Source organism: Myotis brandtii, unplaced genomic scaffold (genome assembly GCF_000412655.1).
Source record: "Myotis brandtii unplaced genomic scaffold, ASM41265v1 scaffold43, whole genome shotgun sequence".
In the NCBI taxonomy this organism is placed as follows: domain Eukaryota; kingdom Metazoa; phylum Chordata; class Mammalia; order Chiroptera; family Vespertilionidae; genus Myotis; species Myotis brandtii.
Genome location: NW_005366455.1, coordinates 321,572 through 330,194, shown reverse-complemented (window position 1 = coordinate 330,194; position 8,623 = coordinate 321,572). Strand labels below are relative to the sequence as shown.

The following is an 8,623-nucleotide window of genomic DNA, read 5'->3' as shown; positions in this document are numbered from 1 at the left end:
TTCCTTAAGACATGGTAGTTTGAAAGTACGGTAAACAGGCTGCCACAGAGGATGGGGATTTTTATAAAAGTACCTCTCTGTCCTGACTCATCACGGAGTCGTTAGGCAATCTGAGGCTGGGTGGGGCTGAAGATGGGATGGGAGAGAGTTCAGGTAGACATGGAGAAGACTGTGACAGAGCTTTGTGTTTGAGGGGTGTGTATGTGTATATCTGTGTATGTGTATGTGTATATCTGTGTGTGTGTGTGTGTGTGTGTGTGTGTGTCTGTGTCTCTATGTGTCTGTGTTGGAGGGATTGAACACCAAAAGAGCCATTTTCTTTACTCTAAGCTGGAAATAATAAACATGGGAATAGCTACCATGCAGCCCCTTGATTAAAATGGACCTGCCCTAGCTGGAGTGTGGCAGGAAGCCTGAAGGCCCGTCGATTCACCTTCTATCCATACCTTTGCCCTACCCTGTGGTAGCCAGGGTGGCCTCTCAGCAGTGACCACATCACTGAGATTCTTGGGTGTGATTTTGTGTATCTGTCCTCAAGGCACGGAAAGGAAGGTGCGCTGCTGAAGTGCAGAGAGAAAGCTGGAGGGGGACAGGAGCCTGGAGAGAGAGAGCCCAAAAGATACAAGGCCCCATTCCAGGATACTCTTCTAGATGAAGACATGCCTTTCCAGGCTTACTGGAAAAGCTTCCTTTTCTTAGAAACAAAATAGACATTCAGAACTGGGAAAAACCTCATAATAATGGTAATTATAAACATTTTCCAGTGTGATGAATTCACCAGTCTCTTTCAAAACCCTTTGGGCTTGGTGAATTTTTCTTCCATAAAAACAAAACCACAACACTTTGGGCTCCCTTTTGTCTTGCCCTCTCTCCTTTTAAGCATAAAAGTATGGTTTGATATTACTTTTGAGAAAGAAAAGAGAGCTAAATAATTGGTAACGTGAATGAAGTTTGAGTCTTCAGAAAAGTCTCAACTCGCACCATAATACACATTGGAATAATCTTTTATATCCAGTCCTGCATGTCCCTCATCTCCAGGGATTCTGACTCTAGTTAACAATAACTTGACATCCAGTTTAAACTGTTTTAAACTTTGACGTGGAAGAAATTGATTGACCATTAACACCATGTTTGGAAGTTCATACTTGCAGCATTTCCAATATGTTTGAATGCTTATGTGGATTTTTCTTTTTAAATGTAGATGCCATTTCCTCAAACGTCAACAGAAAAATGCTATTGTGGGGGCAAGTGTTTTTTGGGTTTTTTTTTGCCATCATTGTTATTAATTTTTCAAGCTCATTAACAATTGAAATTATTAAACTGAGCTCTACTGCCATCTGCTGGACAAAACCTGTTTTTCATTATATTACCAACTCAGTAATGTTTAGGTTTTGCTAATTTGATGATTACTGTTAATTAAACCAATCAGAGTTGTACTAATTAGAAAAGAGAACCAAGCTAAACATAAGATCATGAATCAGCATGCATACACCTGAGTAAAGGTTTCTGTGTCCATGGCTCTCGCTGGGAGAACCATTTTACAGTTTGGTGGTTTAACACATTTTCTGAGTGCCCTCTAGGTATTAGACACTGTACATACATAGGGGTCAGTACTTGGACAGGGCCACTTCTTACAAGGAGCAGAAGGTGTGGTGGGGAAGACATATGTCTGAACAGATTATTTCAGAAAGTATTCTCTCCATAGAGCCTCCTCTCTCAGCAGCAAGTCGGGCTGTACTCGTTGTGGAGGGAATAAAGCAGAGCAGTACCATGTTATCCATTAGCCAGGGGTCCTCAAACTTTTTAAACAGGGGGCCAGTTCACTGTCTCTCAGACCGTTGGAGGGCCGGACTATAGTTTAAAAAAAAACTATGCCCACTACACATATCTTATTTTGAAGTAAAAAAACAAAACGGGAACAAATACAATATTTGTATTTGCATGTGGCCCGCGGGCCGTAGTTTGAGGACCCCTGCATTAGGCGATGATTAGTTTTACTTTGTACTAGGAATTTTTCATGGGCCTAAAAATGTGTGTGTGTGTGTTCCAAAATGTAGCAAGAAAACAACAACTTGCAAATTAAATATCTGTGGGAGCACAGCTCCTCGGCTGCTGGGTATTAGATGAAGACACGAGAGGTTGTAGGCATATACAGGAGAGACTTTATTGTCGACCAAGTAGCCATTGCTACTACAGGAGCCATCAGACAAAGTAGTTCTTCAAAAGCCCCACAAAAGCAGCCACGCAAAAGCAGCCACGCACTGGCTGGTCAGTGGCAACTTATATACACGCTCAAACAAAAGAGGCCTCGTGCCAATTAGTGACGCTCACGCTACATTAACATAAGCAGGTTACATAGGGTGTGCTTGCACAGTATGTATATTGCTACTATTGAGTCATTGCCCTCTCACCTGTGTAGGACAAAGGGGCCTTTCACCTAATAATACTGCCTGCATGCACGAGTATGGCAAATTGGCCTTGATCATCCGGCGTACTCTGGTTAGGGTTCCCACAATGTCTACAGACCATCTGATGTTAACCTCACCATTTTTTTTTCTCTTCTGAATTGAGTATGATATTTCATGAATATGATCAGGAGTTGAGAGACTTGGGGTATCAGAAACATGCCTTCAATATGCTTAACAACCCCTTGGACTACCACAGAGATGTGCCAGACAAGGAATGCAGCTCGTAAAGACAAGGCATACCCTACGGATCTGCCAGTCGCTAGTGTTGTTATTTGTTTCTACGACAGAGCCTTGTCTGCTTTGCTGCAGACTGTGCACAGCATCCTGGACCGCATACCAGCCCGGCTTCTCCATGAAATCATCCTCATGAACGACAACAGGGACTTCCATGATTTGAAAGGAGAACTAGATGAATTTGCCCAAAAACACCTCCCTGGAAAAATTAGATTAATAAGAAATACAAAGTGTGAGGGATTAATTCAAGGAAGAATGATAGGAGCAGCCCATGGAGCAGGAGACGCCCTGGTGTTCCTGGACAGCCACCGTGAAGTGAGTGTGACGTGGCTGCAGCCCTCGCTGGCTGCCGAGGGAGGACCACGGACGGTCCTGTGCCTGTGATCGATCTCATCCGCGGACTCGCTGGCCTACAGCTCGTCCCCTGTGGTGCCTGGAGGGTTCAGCTGGGGACTGTACTTCAAATGGGATCTTGTTCCCCTTTCCGAGCTCGGAGGGCCAGAAGGAGCTGCGCACCAGTCACGTCTCCTACAGTGGCTGGGGGACTGTGCGCCACGAACAGAAGCTACTTCAGTGACCTCGGGCGGTGTGACAGCGGCGTGGATATCTGGGAGGGGAACGTGGACATGTCATTTCGGATTGGGATGTGTGGGGTAAGCTCTTCATCATCCCTTGCTCCAGAGCCAGACACATTGTCCTTACAAACGGCGGCTGAGTAAGTGGATGCTGCACGGGCACGCTCCCAGGTCCACACTGGAATTACAACTAAAATACAGAAAAACTTACTGAATAATCAACGGAAGACTCGCTGGAGAGAACCCTGACACCTGAGGATGGAAAGTGGAGACCACATAGAGGCTGCTAAGAGGGGCGGAGATGCGAAAGGGTTGAAGTTCCGGAGAGCTATCTCAGCTGTGGGGGTTGCCACTGAGACCTCTGGGGTCTAATCCCCAAGCTGGTCCCCCTGCCCCGCCCCCCCGCAGCAGAGAGCACCAGAACTGCGAAGGGTACCCACATAGTATCTGGCTGTGAAAAGCAGCAGCGGGGTAGCTGTCTGCCAGGGAGAGATGGCTGGAAATTCAGGCACCCTCTTAAAGGGCCAACGCATAAAATTCCCTGTGGAGCCAACCATCTTGTGCTCCAAGGCAGCAGCAGCAGAGTGGACTGGAGCAGGGTGAGCAGAAGCCAGGTTCAAGGGCTCTGGGACACCCGGTTTCCTGTGCTGAGCCATTCCCTCAAGCTGCAGAGGTAGTCTTTCCCACATAGACAATTGCTATACAGACAACATTGCCTAGGGAGAAGACAGCTGACCCACTCTATTGGAAAACACCTTGCCCCTTATATAGACTGAGAGTAACAAGTAGCCTCCAGGCAGAAACAATTGCCCCACCCTATTAACCTCACTATTTTTACTTCATTTTTATTATTATTATTTTTTAACTTCACTATTTTTAAATTTAGTGGTTCTCAAGCATGCCTGTGATCCGAGTCATTGGAAGGACTGTTAAGGCAGATTGGTGGCTCCATTGCCAGAGTTTCTGACTCAGTAGACCTTGAGTGGGCCCTAGATTTTGCATTTCTAACAAGTTCCAGGTAACGATAATGAATGTTGCTTCTCCAGAAACTGCACTTTGAGAACCAACAGTCTGAGCATGTTAATTCACCTGTTTTGGCTTGAGCACCCAGGTAGTCGGTAGCACCATTGGATGAATTAGGAAGTTCTATTGAAGGGGCAATTTGCAGGCATGAAAGGTAGAAAATATGATAAATTTGACTTTTTTAAAGGAAATAGAAGAAAAGGTCATCAAAGCCAGAGCTACAAGATAGTCTTTTAATGTATTTTAATAAAATATGGATGCAACCCAATTTTTAACTGGGCAGGTGAGAGCTTGTAAAATATAAAATAGCACATGCTATGCATTCAGTGTTAAAAGTGGAAGAAAATTCACTGGTTATGTGAGTCATCTAAGCTTGGATCGATTCCTAGTACAGGGCTCCTAGGGCATATGCGTATGTGAGCAGGAGTAGGAACACTCTCACTTATATCAGCCTTTCAATTGAGGAGAACTAATGGGTTTTCCTATTTGTAGTGAAGTTTCAAGCTTCCTGGGTCAGTCCTGGTCTTAAGCACTAAAGTGTCCCTGGATAAATGACCTCTGAGGTACTATAGACCTGCGTCGCCTTACGAAATTCTCATTTAGGAAACATGGCAAATAGATAATGGCAAATTAGAAAAACATGAGACCGCTAGTGTACATTTACTACTCGGAACATGCTAAGAAAAAAATTGGAAAAAGGAATGAGATTGATCTGCTTTTGAGTTTTAACAAAACCTTTAAGAAGTTGGCTGGCTAATAATGTCTCATAAATCTAAACAGGGGACAGAGGGGTCTAATTTTCCTCATACAAGCCTTGATTCCAGATGACTCAAATTAATTCTTTCGCATAGCTCTTGTCCATATGATTCTCATGTTATCAGAAGCTTATGAGTTTTCGAATTGAGAAAGGTTCTAAATCCTTGGCTATTCCCCCATTAAAATTATAAATACATATTTGTTCCAAGTCCATTTCTTTCACTTGCTATAATCACCACCACAGAAAATTGGTCATCTCAAGACTGTATTGCCTTGACATTGTGTCTCCATCAGAAATCAGACACTAGTCTTTCCAACGCTGTCATGCTCTTGCTCCTAGTGATTCACATTCATCAATCAAGTCTTGACTTTATCACCTCATTCCCCCCCTCCCTCCCTCCCTCCCTCTCCCAGAGACACTTGCACAAGATGGAAAGAATTTCTCCCTCCCTCCCTTTTTTCATTCCTTCTCTACTGAGTCAGGATCCCATGCTGGGTTGCTTATCTAGTCCCTCCTACTCAAAGAAAGCTCTGAGGACAGCAGCATGGCATCATCTGGGAGCTTGTTAGGAACGTGGGATCTCAGGCCCCATTGGACTGGCATTTTAGAGCCATTTTCATAAGATCCGCAGGTGTACACATAATTCAGAGGCCCTGCCTTTAATGCTTTTTTTGATGTGCTTTTTAACTCTCATACACTTCTTTCTCTTTCCATTACTCATGCAAAGCCAGTCCTGGTGAGGTTCCATATCGCATCGAAATTACCTGTTTATATTTATCTCCAGATGTAAACAGTCTTTTGTGAGCAGGTATTACCTTTTCCTAATTCCAGCTAGATGCTGTACTTAGCATATTCTAGCAGTATAGTTAACATTGTTTGGGTTGAAGTTTTTCAAGTAAGTTGCTATGTAAGTCATGAACCAGTTATTAAGGTGCTAATGACTAATAGATATTTTATAAAGAGATATTTTAAAGTGCAAATATCTCTTTAAAAATATTTGCACGTTAACAGGATTTCTAAAAGAAATGAATTTAATGTAAACTATTAATAATGCTAATGCTGGGAGTTCTTGGGAAGTTGACCAACTGAGTGGGAATGATTTGGGGAGTAAGTGACTTTTTGTCCTCAAATTTCCTTCCACCTCGCCCATCTTTAAGGTGGTCCAAATGAAAGAACTCCAAGTGCTTCTGGGATGGCTGAGTGGCGTTTAAAGTGTCTTTTCCCTACTGGATTATAAACTCCAATATCTCTAAATCAGTATCTCTAAATTTAGCTAGAAACCACAGATCTCATGAGACCTGGGCATTCTGGAAATTTGTGGAACAAAGAAAAGTGTGTGTATGGGGAGGTAACAGGAATATTAGAATATATTTTATTGCAATTGCTCATCTATCACTTATCTTCTTTGCCAGACTGTAAGCTGTCAGAATAGGGTGTCTATCTCACACACACAGTGCCCCCCAAGCCGACCAGGTACCTTGCATACAATCCTGCATGTATTCAGTGAATTTTGGGGATACAATAGTTATAAAGCATTGCTCATGGCATGATTAAATACAATGGCATGTCTCCAGCCATATAAACAGACTGCCAGCTGTTTGGATTATATCAGCAAGGGTGTGTGTTAATTCCTGAATGTGGAATCCTGAGAGATCAATATGAACCATCAACTTTCACAATGAGCCAAATCAGTATTTTGGGGGTGACAGATGCCTTTCTTAATATCCCAGCTCCATCAGAGAAATTAGGCAACTGTGACACTACTTTACAAAGGGATGTATCAAGAATCTTGCCTGCCCTGCATAATGACTGTGTACCTCCCAGATGCTGTCTCTAATACTTATTTGTAGAGTGATAGAACATTAGCTGCAGAGTTCATGTCACCAGGATTGTAGTTTGCATGTGGATGAAAAGTTAACATAATGTAGGAATGTGAAATTACACTGGCTGACTCTGAGCAGTGGTCCTGCTAAGATCCATTTCTCTGTTCTCATTATTTCGCCTCCTGGTTTATTGTGTTTGCTGTTCTCTCCCATTACTCACAAAATTGTCAAATAAGTCCCCGAGGATGCACCAGCACGGGGCTCCTGGAAAATAGTGTTTCAATATTTTACATAATGAGTCCGATGAAGCCAACGTGTTCTCCATTGTAAAAAGCCAAGGTCCTCTCACTTTGTTTATTGACCCTCAGCTTTAAAAGGAAGACAGCGAGTGTGGATGAGAAACAGAGTGAGAAAGCAAATTATCAGGGACTGACTGTTAGGCTTTTCTCAGTTTAAATGGTGCTTATAAGAGCAGAGAACTCATGAGACTTTTAATAACACTGACTCCACAGTGGGAAATATCTAGGGAAACAGAAATGACACAAATATTATTATTATATTCAGAGACTATGAGAAGAAGGAAGGAGACAAAGGCCTTTCTAATACAAAGTTAGAAAACCATAAATCAAACTACCATTGTTAAGAAGCAGGGGACAAATTACTTCTTTAGGTTTTGTTTGTTCATGAAATGACAACTGTGGTACAACCTAATGCGTTTGCCATTATTTTTCTTCTGGTGGGAAGATGAGCCGGGGCACAGTAAACCAGAGGACAGTGCTAGCTGGCCTTAACAACTGAGTTGTAATCTCGGGGAGTTAGCAGGGATGCCCCAGGCATCACTTGAGGAATCTTTGGGTGGCTTCTTTGAGGCTCTGTCCTCTCCACGCCTCACTGCCCATATCAAAGATGTGACTCTGAAATCGATACCTTCATTCAATCAAAGAAGGGATATAAAAATGTGTATTTATCCTTAGTATTATGAGTCATTCATACAATAGACCAGGGGTATGAAGGGCATTTTAATCATATGCACCCGATGACAAGACCTCATTCAGGGATGAAAACAAGTACTGTATAATTTGGCAGGTCTCTGTTGTGCTAAGTGATACTACAGGGCTGTGTCATGAAAATAAGTGGGACAGTTATGCCAGGTGATTCAGCAGACTCCTTCCTTCCTAACCTCTGCACAGACAGTTTATAATTATGCCTCATGTCATCTTCTCTATTCCAAGTTCCTTTCAGAACTGTCATCAGGGAAATCAATTTCTAGAATTATGCCTTTAGTTGTTAACCACAGGGTGGATTCTCATATGTATAATGCACTGCCCTGCTTGAAGCCTAGTAGATGCCTTCCTCCTAATTCTATAATGATCAGATTTAAAAATATTTTCCTCTAATACATCTCTATTTTCATAAAGTACTGCAAATCTTGTTTCACCCAACAATGAAGAAAAAATCAGGAAGAAACATTAGGGGGTGAGCGTATAGAGAAAAAGCCATCATTTACCACTGAAGGACACTATTCTTAAGTATAAACCAAATCAAACAAAAAGTTCAAGACAATCTATAGTCCTAATAAAATTTTATTGAGAACCAGTAAGTCAAATCCTTTACAGAACATAGAAATACATATGATCCCAGCTCTTCCCAATAAATGGCAATATAACACTGGGGGGGTTCCCTGAATATTCCAAACACTTAGCTTTATACCTATGGGGAGAAACAGTCCTACAGTTTAGTAGT

The 8,623-nt window shown here is 42.5% G+C and overlaps 1 pseudogene; it reads left to right on the top strand.

Annotated features, from left to right (window-relative positions):
- The first annotated feature begins 2,549 nt into the window (after positions 1-2,549).
- LOC106727460 lies at positions 2,550-3,480 on the top strand (annotated as a pseudogene).
- Positions 3,481-8,623: the final 5,143 nt, after the last annotated feature.